Source organism: Fukomys damarensis, unplaced genomic scaffold (assembly GCF_012274545.1).
Source record: "Fukomys damarensis isolate Sample0158 unplaced genomic scaffold, DMR_v1.0_HiC HiC_scaffold_2, whole genome shotgun sequence".
Taxonomy (NCBI): Eukaryota; Metazoa; Chordata; class Mammalia; order Rodentia; family Bathyergidae; genus Fukomys; species Fukomys damarensis.
The window spans coordinates 59,644,165-59,660,050 of NW_022900914.1; the positions used below are offsets into that span (position 1 = coordinate 59,644,165).

A 15,886-nucleotide genomic window follows, 5' to 3' on the forward strand; every position below is an offset into this window, starting at 1 on the left:
GTCCCCCATTATGGGGTAAATCCAAGAGGTATGGTTCCAAGTCATCTTTGGCAAATGGATGTTACTCATGTAATGGAGTTTGGAAAACAAAGTATGTACATGTTGTTGTCGACACTTTTTCAGGATTTATTCTAGCTTTAGCTCAAACAGGAGAAGCTACTAAACATGTTATTACTCACTGTATATATTGTTTCTCCATTTTAGGAACACCTCAAAAAATAAAAACAGATAATGGATATATTAGTAAGGCCTTCAAATGATTTTGCCAACAAATGCATATTGTGCATATTATAGGTATTCCCTATAATCCTCAAGGACAAGGAATAGTTGAACGTGCTCATGGCACATTAAAAGTGCAGCTTCAAAAAATAAAAAAGGGGGAGTTATATCCCTCCTCACCTAGAAATTACTTAAATCATGCTACTTACATTTTAAATTTTTTACAAATTGATAAGAATGGCCACTCTGCAGTGGAAAGGTTTTGGCATCCCCATGGATCACCTTATGCTTTGGTAAAATGGTAACTGGACAATGGTATGGTCCCGACCCTGTTTTGGTATGGGGATGAGGACATGTTTGTGTTTTCTCACAAGAACATGATGGAGCATGTTGGTTACCGGAGAGATTGGTTCATTGTGTGGATCATCCTGACAACTCTACAAATATTTTCCAAATTGATTCTACTCAATTGTATTGGGCATATATGCCTGATCCTCCTGTTGCTCATCCAGTATCATGGGACAGCCCGGAAATCACTATTCTGGTCAATGACACCCGTATGCTGGGACAACCTCATATTGGACATTTGAAAAGACAGACAGAGATGAATTATAGTTATATTGGATATGGTCAAGGTATTCCCATCTGTTCTACCAAAGGATTGGAATGCCCTCCCAGATGTCTTCCAGTAAGTAAACATACATTTCATTCTAGCCAACAAAAAGTATCCCTTCTTTATCCAGAACAAGGATCTAATGGGACTGGTGAACCTCCACAGTCCTTACCTTTATGTGAAGCAGAAACAAGAATGAGTAATACTACAATTTTATGGAAAAGATGTTATGTTACTATACCTCAGGAAAGGCTATTTAATGGAACATCTTGAAAGTTTTTGGACTGGTCATTTGGAAATTCCACAGACCTAAGCTTATCTGCAGGACTTTGGTGGACAGACTCAGGTTTTCCTCAAACCAACATTTGGAAACTTGCTGCTGCATTGGGAGAAATACATTTATGGTCAGATGTCAACGCTACTAGCCTTAGTTTCAATATTTTTGGCATAGGGGCCTCTAATATGCAAAATACCATAAATACTGTGTTATCTCAAGTCAGAGGACAAAAGAAAAAGATAATGTCTTGTGTTAATGCTCCTTATATGTTATTAGTAGGAAATATAGAGATTATTTATGAAACTGATAATGAATATAATATTAGCTGTTTTAATTGTAAATTGACCAATTGTATATTTTCAGAAATGATGACTTCCTCTCATTCTGTGATGGTTTTGAGACAACCTTCCTTTGTAATGATGCCTGTAAAAATTAATGAGTCTTGGTATGAGGATCAAGGTTTGCAAATGCTAATAGAAATAGAAAAAGCCCTCAGTAGACAAAAAAGATTGATAGAATGGGTTATTTTGGGAGTAGTCACACTTATTACCCTTATTGCTATGGCCACAACTGCAGCTGTTGCGCTCTCCCAAGAAATTAAAGAAGCTCAATATGTTAATTCCTTAGCTAAGAATGTAACTCATACCTTTGTAACTCAGGTAGATTTTGATCAGCAGTTAGATCAAAAGATTAACTCTTTATATGATATAGTTAATCTGATGGGAGAAGAAATACAATCTTTAAAAATAAGATAGCAATTATCATGTCATCCAGGGTATCATTGGATTTCTGTAACACAAAAATTATATAATAATTCCCTTCATGATTGGAGCAAAATTCAACGTCATCTTAAAGGCATTTGGTATAGTCAAAATACCTCATTAGATCTAGTCCAGTTACACCAAGATATATTAAATCTACAAAATGCTCCTTCACTGAAGTTTGATATAGCTCAAGCAGCAAAAACTTTTGTGGACCAATTAGGAGCCTTTTTCCCTTCTATTACTTCTGTTATACTGTTAGTTGGACCTATTATAGCTATTGGTATTGGAGTATGATTCAGCTGTGTTATGATACCCATTTTTTTTTCAGAATACTAAGCTTCTCTTTAAAGTATATGACCAGCAAGATACATGGCCTCCAACCACATGTCAAACCTTCACAACCTATAGTATAACCCATGCAGAGGCTGGTAGTCAAAGACTGGTAAGAGAATTGTGGAGAAATATCCAACCTAAGACAGACCATGAGTATTAAATTTCTCATGGCTTGTTGATGGGTAAGGGATTTCTCTGGACATTTCTCACCTAAGACAGGCACAGTTTCTGCTGAGCTGGGAAAGTCCCTGCTATAAATAAAATAAAAAGGGGGAAATGTGGAGGCCAGTCATGGCCCACTGGAGTTTGACATTTGAAAAATGACTTCTTCCTCTACAATTAAGGCATTGACACAATCTATGATCAGGATGCTCTTGTGTTAACATTTGTTCCTTTACAAGGACACTGCTTGTTAAGCTTGACCCTGAGATAAGAGGAAATCAGGAATGTTGTCAGAGTCGCTATTATCTGTAACCAGTAAAGGAAACTGGCCTTTGCATAAGATAAAAAATAATTGCTTGGTGCTCCCTGCTGATGTGCCTTTAAAAGGAGCTGTTTCTATAAAATAAATTAGACTTCTCTTGGTCTCCACTCAGGCTTGTGTTCTTTCTTTTCTCAATCCTCACTCTCCAACTCAGGCTGTTTTGTGTTGTGATGGCTGAACCACCACACTTGAGTCCCTTTTTCCCCATATCTTTTTCCCTTCATCCTTTTCCCCATTCCTGCTACCACCCTGTGATCTTCAGTAAATGTATCTACCTACTACATACTATGAGGTAGAAGCCTGGCAGTTCCTTCCTGGTTGAACACAAGAAACTGAGCTACTTTTGTACCACTGAACTGTAACATCCAGTGAGCTGAGTCAGCAGGACTTTTCCAAACTCTAAACCACAAGCCAAGGGACTTTATTGCACAGTGGCCCAGAAACCTCACCAGTAATCAAAGGCATCAGCAACTCAAAGACCTTTGGAGATCTCAGCAGATGCAGACAACCAGAAACCCAGCCGGCAAGGAAGGTAAGCGTGGGAGGCCCGCTCTCTTTTTTCTGGGTGAAAAAATGGATTCCCAGAAGAAGAGACAGACCACTGGCCATGTGGAAAAGGCTAGAATGTGGGACAAAAGCTTCAATCCTTATGGGGCCATGGGAGTCCTGCCCATCAGTTGGGCCTCCATTCTATTGTCAATCCACACAATGTGGAAAGTGTACCTTGGAGGCTGTGGCAAACACCTCAGCAGGATGGGCTTAAGCCCACCCAGCACAGCAAGGGAAAAGGCCACACAAGACACCAGGACAGAGTCACTTGGTCTGCCCGAACAGTGGCTTTTCTCTTTGAGATTCTTGGTGACTTGTCCTGCCCCTGCCAGCTCTTTGTTTAGTGCCAAGAATATTTATGCTTCCCCATGGGTCCTGGACTCACGCAGAGCGCTTCCTTTCTGTAGGTTTTAGTAATTTCCATTCTCCTTTTCTGGTCTCCTCTCCCTGCAAGGCTTTCATCTTTCTGAGTATTTCATTTGTTTAGTTGGTTCTGGATGACTCAAAAGCAGGGTTAAGAGACACCACATCTTACCTTACCTGAAGAGGAAAGTTGGTCCTTTTAAGCCTCCCACCACTGCTTCCTTTCCTGCCCTTGCGTGGCAGAGCCAGCTGTAGCTTGTTAGAGTAAATCAAGGCATGACCAAGACCACCACAGCAGGCAAAAATGAAGCAACAAGCAAAGTTTTATTTTCAGGCTGGGTGCAGGCTATTTAAGGGTGACAAAGCTGTTGACTCTGGGGCTTAGGCAAGGGAAAACTTTTTAGGGGATTTTGGCTGGGGAAGACATGGTGCCAGCGGTGGAAATTTTTGTCCTAAAGTGGAGGAAGTCTTTTTTTTTTCTGGAGCAGAGGAAATCTGGTGGTCTCCAGCAGTACCTGGTCCTGTGTATGTTGCTACATGGGGCAGGCTGCTTATCTAGAACCCCAGCCTTCACTTCCTGTTATCCTTTGCACCTTGAAGGATATGTAACTGCATTGCTGGGAAGTTTTTCTCTTCTGCCTGGGATGGGGTCTAACATTCTTGTCTTTTTGTTGTAGAAGAAAAAGGAAAGGGGGAGAGGAAATAGGGAAGAGAGAAAGGGAGAAGGGGAAATTGGGCGGAGTGTCTCATAACTTCGGGTAGGACAAATGGGCAGCATGGACAGCCTACATGGAAGAAAAATCTTAGAGGCTGGGAGCATATGGAGGACCAGCCATGGCTATCATCTGTTGATTAATGATTATTTGTATAAGAGAAGGAGAATAATACAAATAAGAGGGCCAGTAAATGTTTGAAGCCATGTTGCCCAGCCCCAAACATCAGTCCATAAATTAGACAGGTGAGGTTCAATTTTTTTCTTTTTTTCTTATGTTTAATTTCTGAGTCTTGTCTGTCAACTTTTTAGCTGCCTCCTGTACTATGCCTTGACTGATTGGAATAAAAAATTCTTCTCCTGGAAAAATGCATAATCTGCCTCTCAGTCAAAAGATCCAAGCCCTGTCAGCTCTGCAAAACTACTGCAGCAAAGGAGTCTATCTGCTTCGGTAAAGTGAGAATGGAATTGGCTATTTGTTTGAGGCTGTCAGAGAGCTCTTGAGAGAGAGCATGGTATTGGGTTAGGGAAGTACTTAAACCTGCTATGCCAGTCCCTGCAGTGGCAGTGATGCCTAGATCAACCAGCAGTAGAATTAAGGGTATGGCTCTACGCGTTTGAACCTGGGCTGTAATGGCAATAGGCAGGCCCTAGTTTCCTGGGGCAATGTCTATATTTGGCCTAAGGTATGTTAGCCTAGTTACTGGTCCAGTTAGTGGGAAGTCAGTGGAAGTAGTTAGTCCAAGTCAGTGGAAGTCCCACAAAGGAAAGTTACACCTTGGCTAGGTAAATAGAATTGGTTGTGGATGTTAAAGAGGTGGGTGACTGTAAGAAACAGGAAAAGAGGAGTTCAATCTCTGGTACCAAAAAGAAACAGGGAAAGGGAATGATACTAGAACCTCTGCAGTAAGTCCTAGTCTCCTGTAAGCCACTGACAGCACAAGATGGATTAATTAATATATAAACAGAAAGAGACTTAGGGAAGAAGCTGAGCTTTGGCCTGACCCATGCTGCTCTGGGTGGCAAAGACCCCAGATCCTGATCTGGCCACACCTTTATTCAGAACATCAGCAGAAACAAAAGTGGCAAGAACAATGAGGAACTATGCAAATGAAGATGTGGTTCCTCCCAGGACATCTCCAGCCTTGTATCCCTGCCCTGGAGCATCACAGCATTGCGGGAGCACTGAGGTCTTAGCTGTGACCAGAGGTGAAAATGGAGTTATGTCTCCGGACATGTCATAGCTGGCCTGTAGACAGGAAAAGTAGGCCCTAATTGTGACTTAATTATGAGATTATTTTCCCCCCAAATCATGTAGAATTGCTCCCGACAGGTGACCATTGTTTTTTCTTTCCCAGAAACCCAAGGTATCTGCCAGAGCAGGACCTGTGGGGCTGGAAGGGGTCTTGGGGGGAAATCTGGTTAGCACCTATTGTCCTGTTTTCACATTGTAGGGAAAAAAAATCTTTCATTGTCTCTTATCACCTATTGTGAGGAATGGTTAAAGGTAGGTAAGAGGAGGCAGTCTGAGTGGGAGGTTTGTATCAGGATGCGTAAAGGGTCTTGCAGGAGAAGTGGTGGCCATTGCAGAACCCTGACTGTTCAATTAACGGAATTGTTGCTATAAATTTGGGAGGGCCAAAAAAAAATGGATAAGCTGAGAGAATAGGGCATCCTGAATAACCTGGTCACTTGTATGGTCATGTGACGCCAATAACAGCAGTGTATAGTTATATTGGCGGGGGAGTAGATACCCTAGTGATACACCAGAGGACAGATTGCACTGAATGTAAATGGGGGTCAGAGTAGTGTCAGTGGTAATAGGGCCATGTATGGGCCTAGATGAGCTTTCATCTCTGTCTCATTTATTATTAACCTTTTATAACAAACTTCAGCTGTTAAAATCTGAGTGGTTTTTTGCTGTTGTTGTTCTCAGATTGTTATATCTTAAAGTTTGACTGGCTACCTATAGAATAGTATTAACCTTGAGTTTTTATCAACAAAATATAAAAGAGCAAGTTAACCCTATAATTGTAAATCAAGAATTTGCAATGCAGAAGAAGGGTTTTAAGCACACCAATTAAACTTAATTTAAATTGAAACAAAGATACATTTATCAAATAGTTAAATTTTCTAACTTGATTTTTCTTGTAAAACACAATTGCAGTTTTTCTGGCTTGCAGTGTTTTTTTGTTTGTTTCTTTGTTTTTTCTTCCTATATTTTGTATTTCAGAGTTTTCCTAACTGATTTTAATCCATTAGAGATTTATTTTTTAATTTTAGTTTTTTCTAATCTGAGTGTAAGCCCTGTTTTATTTTTTTTTAGTCCCCTCATGCTTTTCTATCTGTACCCTCCAGTGGAGTAAAGCTAAACAATTTTGTTTTGCCCTTATCTCCTCCACACCTTTGATTTTAGCAACTCAAGTGGAGGAGGAGAGGCAGTTCGACCTCCTCCAAAGGGGAAACACTGGGATTTGCCTGCACCAATGTCACATTTTTTTTTTTGAGAGGGGCAAATTCACCATGGGAGAAACAACAGATTTGGTAAGCAGTTGTTGTAAGACAAAAACTAAATAGTTTTTGTTAGCAGCTGATTATCCTGGAACAGAAGCTTGAGCAGCTCCTAGAACACACAAGGCTCCAAGTTATCAAAGTCTCAGGTAAGCAAAACAAAGGCAGATAACTTTTTTTTCCCCCCTGGGGGCCAAGTCTAGCTTAGCTGAGACCATGATAACTCACAAAGTTTCTTAAGCATCTTTGGTTGCAGTTTTATCTTATAGTCCCTCACAAAATCTTTATCAAAATTCTGAATTATGCACTTAAGAACAGGTGGTTTAGTATTAGCATTCTCCATGATCATTAGATGTTCCTTTGTGATGCAAGACAAAGGGTGGGGTGTCTCATTTATTCATCAACCTGGCTTTGTGCTTCCCAGCTCTTTCAGGCCTTCTCGGACTAAAGGAGAGTTTCTCATCACAAGAGTCTCCATTTTGTCCTTTCTAAATGTGGTCACAGACTTGCAGGACTGACCCACACAAGCTCTGCAACCCTGGGAGGGCTCTTTAAGTGCAAGCATCCCCTCCCTTTGTTTTGGTGCACAGACAAGGCTACCGATGGCTTTCATAGCTCTTTCCACTCACTCTCATAACCAAGTCTCTTTTACACACACAGTCACACAAGAAGTTAACACATTCCCTCCCTGGGACCCCTTCCAAAGACAAACTAGGGAGCAACCCAAGGGATCTCACCATTCAGACAGAGGATTTCACTCATTTGCCTTCTTTCTGTTCCACTACCAGTGAGCTGGCTTCTGAGGCCTAGAAAGGGAACCCATGAAACCCCAGTGGTGCACCTCTTTCCTTCTGAGGAGGCAGACAGTCTCTCTGTCCAGTGGGACTCAGGTCAAGGCCCAACATGGGCCATGCCAGTTATCCCTTTCCTTCCTGGCCAGTACAGCTGGATACTCTTCGTAAACCTGGACCCAAATATTTATATAAGGAAATTGGTCGGGATGGCTGGGGTACCCGATGACTATTTCCCATACAGCCCAACAGAGGCCTGCCTCAAAGGAGCCCTTGGTTGGCCATTCCAGTTGACACAGGGAGTGAAGCTTTTCATGAGAGAAATTAATCCCATAATCATCCTCCTGCTCAGGGGGAAGAAAATAGAATTAGTGAGAAAGCAATCTAGCAGGGTGTTCTTGGAGCTGGATCCTCCCATCCCTGTTTCAAGGAAAACACATAGTTAACACACAACAGACAAGACACTGACAAGACAAAACAGGTGACACAAAAAACAGCTTTGATTCTACCCAGAGTCCTCATCAGGGCCGGGGTCAGGGGAGGCTTTCTGGCTCATCAGCCACCTCGATCCTGACAACAGACAGTTGCAACCAGTCCAAAGCTTACCTCCAGAGGCTTTCAAAGGTCTGAGACTCTCCTGCTGGATCCTGCTACAGAGAAATCTTGGCCGGATTTAGTTCCCACTTGGGCATCTTGCTGGGGCCTCCAATTGTAAGACTCAAAGTCTCACTTACACTCCATGGAGCATGAACAGCTGAAAAAGCCTCCATGATGCTGAGTCCTAAAACCCAGCGAGGCTCCGGGAGTGTGACGGAGGAACAAGAAATCCAGGAAGGAACACACCAGGCTAGAGGGTAAATACACCTGTATTAGTCTAGCCAGATGCCACTCTCAGAGCCAAGTAGCTCAGAGAGGCACCAGCTCAGGGGCTGAGGTCCTTTTTATAGGGGGGTAAAAAGGGGGGTTAACATTTTAAGCTTGCAGGCAGGGGACAAAGGTCTGCTGACTTGAGCTGGTGGTCAGCAGTCATGTACTTAGCAGTCACACATTGATGATTAACAGATACTTATAAGATGGTTCAAAGGCCACCAAGACATTCAGGATGAGCAAACAGTTCAACAATTAACTTGGGGTCTGTATGTATTTCATAGTATAGAACCACTAACTTACATGTTAGTCAGGATCTGGACTTCAAACAGTACAAGATTGCCTTACATTCCTAAGCCAGGGTTTGAACAAAGGTCGGGGCTATGGCTACAATGGGAGGGGGTTAGAGCATTGTCTCCTAGGTCCTTTGTTATTTAGCATGGGCTTGTAATTTAGGTCTTACACCTTCATCCTGGAATAAGTTAATGGCAAGGTTTTGTAAAGGTAATTAGGATCAGGACTTGGAGAAAGAGGAAGACTAACTGGGTCAAAGAGCATAGGCAAGAGGAAGAGAGAGGTTTACTTGTGAGAGGGTAAGAAATGATACCATCTCTGAGGCAAAAAACAATTGAGTTGGAATTTTAAACAGAGGCTTTGCTATCAATTGTCAAACTGGAGGAAGGCGAGAAGGAAGGAAAACAATTTGGTGTGTTCTGGGAAGAAGTTACACAGAGTGCCCTGAAAACAAATCTTTAGTTAAGGTAGGATTTGAGAGTGGAAATATGAAGGTGAGACCATATCATATTAAAGCAGACTGAATGAAGGAAGTAAATAAAGCGACAAGACATGCAAAAGCAAGGCATTTATATATGTTTTGGAGTTTGGGTAAGTCTGGTGGAAGTAGGGGACATTATTTGTGGTTTTCATAATGAGGAGTTAGGCATGTTGGCATTTGGACACAGTTCTACCTAAGGACAGTGAATGTACTGTAGGCTGACAGCCTCTGAGATGTGCCTCTGGTCCTGGAGGCGGCAGAGGGCTTCTTGGGGTGCTTCACAGGTGTGTAGAGTGTCCTTGGCAGCCAGGTACCTGTCAGTCACTGAGGGCGGAATTGCCAGGTGTTGACTCTGTTAGTATTTTGAATGAGGAGTGGGGGAATGACTTGTTGTCTAAGGCGTCTGAGTGGTCCCCTTGGGTTAGTTTATAAAAGGGTTTTGTGAGCACTGCAATACCCAGAAACCAGAGATGGAAATAGCCAATGATTCCCAAGAAGGAAAGGAGCAGTTGTGTTGGAGTTGGGATCTGGTGTAGGTGGGGTTGTGGGGGAGAACTCATGCATTCATGAGGGATGATTCCTAGATATGTTACCCATGGGGAGCAAATTTGGGTGTTGGAGGGAAATGCTCAATATCCTCTCTTTTCTAGGTGTTTCAGGAGGGAGAGGATGTCTTGGTGACAGGACTCTGAAAGGCTATACAGATCATCTACATATTGTCATAATTAGGTAGCAGTGGGGTGAGAGGAAAGGTTGTGGGCAAGGACTTGGCTGAAATAGTAAGACTATCTCAAAAGCCTTGGGGGAGTACTGTTCAGGTAAGCTTCTGTGACTGGTGAGTGTCTTGTGTCTGCCCACATGAAAGCAAAAAGGGGCTGCAAGTCAGGGTATAGAGGAATGGTTAAGGACTGAGTAATGGCTGGTGGTTGAGAGAATAGAGGAGATGACTATATGGGTTTGGAACTAGAGGATGAATGGGGAGGAAATTTGGTTGATGGCTTGGAGATTTTGTACTTAGCGGTATGATTGATCAGACTTACAGATAGCAAGGATGGAGGTGTTGAATGGAGACTTAGTGGGAATCAAGAGGTTATGAGGAGAATAATTAAGGGGTTCAGTCCTCAGAGGGCTGGATCAGGTAGGGGATATTGACTCTTGGCTGGGTAGGGGGTGGTCCTATTTTAGGGGAATGTGGAGGGGCAGATGATGTTGAGTGACAGAGGGGGTTGGCATGTCCCAAATGTGCAGGTAAGGGAGGGAGAAGATAAGGGGTAGAAGGAGGAAGGTATAGCAGTAGGTGTGAGAAGGGTGGCAATAGGGCAGGGAGTGGAATAGTGAGGCTGGCACAGAGTTTTGTTAAAATATTTCATCTAGGGCTGGGGATTTAGCTTGGTGGTTTGGTGGCCTGCCTTGCAAGCACAAGGACCTGAGTTCAATCCCTGGTATAAAAAAAAAAAAAATTCATCTGAAGAATGGGACAAAATGAGTAAGTATTTGATTTTTTTCAATTGGCACAAGAGCAGAGGGATTTTGAGAGCCCTGGCTACAGTGCTGTTTGAGAGAAAACAAACAAAAACAGGTGCACCCTAGGCAAGGCTTTATTGGGCAGAAGAGCTGCTGGACTACCTTGAACAATGGCGAGAGAGGGCGAGACTAACTGGGGTGGGGTATATATGTGCGGTGCAGTGGGGAAAGTATTGTGAGAGTTGAGCAACAGATGCTGGGTGATTGGAAGAGGAGGAACACATGGGTAGCAGGGTGGAGCAACAAGCTGGGTTTTGCTTCTCCAGAATGGGTAGGTTTCACTTTTCCGAAATAGCTCATTTCCGTAAGTGGGAGTCATTTTTGGAAAGGGAGCCATTTTAGAATGTAGGACTGTTGGGGCCATTTTGTCTGGTGGAGAACTCTATCATCATCAATTCCCACAATAGTAACTGAGGCTAAAGTAACTGTCCTGAGAATGAAAAGAGGGTGAAATGAATTGCCCCTGTATCAATCAGAAATGAAACAGTCTTACCTTCTACTGCAAGATTCACCTAGAGTTTGGTGGCTGTAATTGCCCAAGGGGCATTAGAGACCTCCAGGACATGGGAATCATTCAATCTGAGGTTCAACTGATCAGGATGGTGAGGGCACCTGAGCCAGGCAAGTGTTCCTGGGAGGGGACCCCTGAGGTAGGCCTGGCCACTCAGTACAGTTTGCCTCCCACTGAAGGCTTTAGTCTGTGGGGCATGGCTTGGGAGGCAGTGCTGGATTGGGATAGTCTTTGGCCAAGTGGCCAATCTGGTGACACTTAAAGCAATCTGGTGATCCCCCCCTTTTTTTTTCTTTTGGTTCCTGGAGGTTTTATTTGGCCCAGATTGGCTTTTAGCCCTTTTGGTGGGCACTTACAGTGGGTGTAAGCAGTTGTAACTAGAAATATATGCTGGCAAGTGGCCATATCATGATTATTGCTTGACTGATCAATTTCTGATGGGGATCTGAGGGCCAGATTTAATTTTTTGGAGCTTTCTGTGAATATCTGGGACAGATTGGGTAATACAATGCATTTTTTTTTTTAAATGTGCCCTTCTGAACTCTCAGGGTTTACAGCAGTAAACTTTCTGAGAATGGAGGCTAGGTGAGACGTAAACTGGGCCCGGATTTTTATTTCACATTTGAGTCATTTTAAAATTTTGTCATAATTAACTGATACATGAGCTGCCTTTTAAGGCCCTCAACCAGGCAAGTTACCACGTAGTCTCCGCATTGCCTTGCAGGAAAGTATTGCATCCATCAGTGGGATTGAAATCCCATACAGGCTTGGCCTGGATAATGGCTATAGCACCATCCTCTAAATTGGGCTCAAGCCACCTGCATTAGAAGACATAGCATTGAGTAGGGACCAAATATGTCTGTTCTCACTCCTCGGGGAAGGGTGTAGAAGTAAGGTTATGTCCTTCCAGGTTAAATCACAAGATCGAGTGAGTTATTGAAATTCTTGAACATATTTAGTGGGGTCTGTGAAGAAGGAACCCAAACAATGATTATTCTGAGAAAGATCAGACAGAGAAAAAGGAGTCAGAACTCGTATTAATTCCCTCCACCCCTGACACCTCCTGAAGCAGAAACAGAGGAGCAGGGGTAAGGAAGAACTGGCAAACTGTAGTTTGGACCTAGTGTGAAAGGGGGTTGAAATGGTCTTGTTAGGATAAGGAGGAGGCTTGGAAGTGTCAGATAAATAGGGAGAATAGGGACCAGAGCAGAAGAAGGTACAATAGGAGGTCCTGAAGGAAGCTGAGCAGCTTCAGGGTTGTGACTGGAGTGGGGATGAGAGGCTGGACAGGACTGCAGTGGAGACAAGACTGGGTATGAGAGGGGATGGGGAGAGCGGGTAGGGAGGCAGAGACAATGGGGAGCTGTTGGCAGGGGGTGGTGTGGTGTCAGGAACTGGCTAAGGTTGTGGGGGCAGGGGACACAGGTCCAGTGAGGAAGGGTCAATGGTCAGAGATGAGTTGTAGTCAGGAGGTGGAGGGGGAGTTGAGATGAGAAGAAGTTCAGAGGGGTCCCAAGAGGTGCAGAGAGAGAAGAGATGGCAGAGAGCAAAAAATACCTGGAGAAATGGGACCTCAGACCATTTCCCAGTCACTGGCAATAACTGTTTAGATCTCAGGGAATTGAAAAGTCAAAAGTGCCATTTTCAGGCCAGTGTGATTCGTTATCTAATCTGTATTTTGGCCAGGCCATATTGCAAAAGAAAATCGGGTGTTTTGGCTTCAGACTGGGGTAGAGGTGAAGCAGCTTGAGATTTTTTTAAAACACGTGCAAGGTGGGGAGAGGAATGGCAGAGGAGTTGCCAATGGAAGGATCTGGAATGACAAAATGGAGACAAATTAAGAATAAGAGAAAGTCTTCTGTCAGTTTCTTAAGGCCAGACAGAGTGTTGGACAACAAGTTGGGCACCCCTGAAACTTGGCAACCACCAGGGAGTCTGACTCCTGGAATGAGTGTGACCAGCACTAGGTTTGGGAGCACAGCTTGAGAATCAGCCCAGATAAACCTCCAGGGCAGAGAGAAAATGGTATTGAAAAGGAGTGTGAGAGAGAAAGGAGGAAAAAGGAACCTACCAGACCTGAAGGGGAGATTCAAATTGGCAGCAGAGCCATAGAGAGGAAAAGCTAGCTGTCTGATGTCAGAGGTGGCCTCAGTCAGCATGAAGGGGTCTGGAAAGGGATGCTAGACCTCCTGAGAAGAGGGTCTCACCTCCTGCGGTTTGGCATCAGATGTTAGGGTAAACTGAGGCACGACTGAGACCACAAGACCAGGCAAAAATGAAGCAACAAGTGTGGTTTTATTTTTCAGCCTGGCTGCAGGCCAGTCAAGGGCAATAAAGACCTTGACCCTGGGAGCTTGGGCAAGGGAAACTTTATAGGGGAGTTTGGGTAGGGAAGGGATAGAGTCAGGAAGAGTGGAGAATTTTGTCCTGGAGTGGAAGAAGTCCTTTATTCTGGGGCAGAAGAAGTCTGGTGGTCTTCAAGGGTGTGTGGGCCCACAGATGTTGCTGAGTGGGGCAGGCTGCTTATCTTGAACCTGGGCCTTGGCATCTTGTTCTTCTTTGTGGCTTGCAGATGTATAATTGCATTGCCTGGGAAGTTTTTCTCCTCTGCCTGGGCTGGGGCCTGACATAGTTCATTCATCTAGTCTGGGTCTGAAAACCCACCTGGAGCTATTGCTTACTGGGGTAGCTTGCTGATATTGGTTTACTGTCTCTGTTTTACTTAGCTTTGTTTCTCTTGTGCTAATGGTGGCTTTAAATTTATGCTGCTGTGTAAAAGGACATAGTGCCAGACATTCATTTTGAGATTGTGTCATCAGATGTATATAATTTGTGGCTTGTTTTAATGAATTGAGTTTTCTCTAGTGATGGGTCTTGTTCCCTCTTTTTGTTGGCTAAGGGACATCCAGCAGTGAGGCATCCCACTTATGGGCTTTTCAACCCATAGAGGAATTGTGTTTATAGGTTCAAGGAAGTAGCAGTGGTACTTGTTTGCAGCTGGACATGTCAGAGCCAAGGGATTCAGCCTAAACAGGTTAAACTCCTCATGGCTTTAAAGGAAGTCTGCCTAGTCAGGATAAACTCCTGGGGGGCTGAAAAGCTGAGGATGCCTGGCAAATTCCTAGATCCTAATTTTTTTTCCTCCTATCTACAGATGAGAAGAACCCCATCTATTCCTTCTGAGTCCCTGCCCCGATGTCTTCTACCAATGGGATAAGTTCCACACTAAGACCCTTCAAAGAGAGTGCCCTATATCACCGTGTAACAACAAAAGCTTGTGTATCCTCTTGGGGAAAATGAGACATGTCTACAGGATCCAGTTCAGGACACTACATTGCAAGGAGCCCTTACAGAAACAGTGCTGGAGGAAGCACAGCCCCTCAGAAACCCGGCTACACTTGGGTAGAAGACCGAATCGAAATGCTTAACTATCATCATGTAGTAACATCGAATCAAAATGGATGGAAAACTAACTCTGAAAACAGAAATCCTTAATCTGCTGGTGGTAGAATAGGCAAAACTTCTAAGGATACAGGCGAGGCCAGGACCTTCTTGCAGAATGCCAATTGCAAAAGAATATCATGAAGAATCAACAGATGGGATCATATCAAATTAAAAAGGTTCTGCCCACTAAGGGAAACAACCCACTAGGGAAGAGACAACTTACAGAAGGAGAAAGTGTTTTTGTGAGGTATTCCTTGGAGAGAAGGCTAATATTGAGAAATAGATAAAGAATATCAAAAGATTAAACCGGAAAAGATTAAAGAATTGAAAAATGGGGAATTGGAACAAATACACACTTCTCAGGAGTACAGATCGACAACAAATGTATGAAAAAAAATGTACAGCAGCATGGGCCATGAGACAAATGCAAGTCAAAACAAGCCAGATCCCATCTTCCTCGAGAAAGAATGGCCATCATCAAGAAATCAGATAACCAGAGGGCAGGTATTTAGCTCAGTGGTTACACCACCTGCCTTGCAGCACAAGGACCCGAGTTTGATTTCTGGAACAACAACAACAACAACAACAACAACAACAAACCCAAAGAAATCAGATAACCAGAAATGCTGCAAGGCTGCAGGGGGTAGGAACCCTTCTACACTATTAGGATGCTGTCAAGATGTCTAGTAAATAATTTCTTGTTACCTACAAATCAATAAAGATATTAAAAAAGCTTAGAGGGAGCCATCGCTCAAGTGCCGGGAAGGTAGGCTGGGCCCCGATCCACTGCGGGAAGGAGAACCACGCCTGCTCCTGACCCAGCAGCCATCGCTCAAGCGCCAGGAAGGTAGCAGCACGGGCGCCCCTGAACCCCTATACCCCTCCCGCACTCTCAGACCCCCTGACTGTGCAACTCTTTGGACCCACTCTGCCAAGACAGAGGTGTATCAAGGGTATTTTTCTGAGTTCCCAACTTCGAACATCTTTAAAGAAAGGGCGTGGGAAACCTGTAATAGAACTTTGGGGAGTTCAACCATTCAGAAGGATGGGGAACTCAATCTGGGCCTTGCGGCCTGAGGTCAGTCAGCCTCATGGGGTTCAGCAATCAGCTAACTGAGATCAGGGGTCTTGCATCCTCGCTCTGTGTCT

General features: G+C 43.8%; 1 long non-coding RNA gene across 1 annotated transcript; it reads left to right on the forward strand.

Annotated features, from left to right (window-relative positions):
* The first annotated feature begins 2,780 nt into the window (after positions 1 to 2,780).
* On the forward strand, positions 2,781 to 15,135 carry LOC104869872. The gene is made up of 2 exons (XR_782382.2): positions 2,781 to 3,222; positions 14,448 to 15,135. It is a non-coding gene; the product is annotated as an uncharacterized LOC104869872 (long non-coding RNA).
* The last annotated feature ends 751 nt before the right edge of the window (positions 15,136 to 15,886 follow it).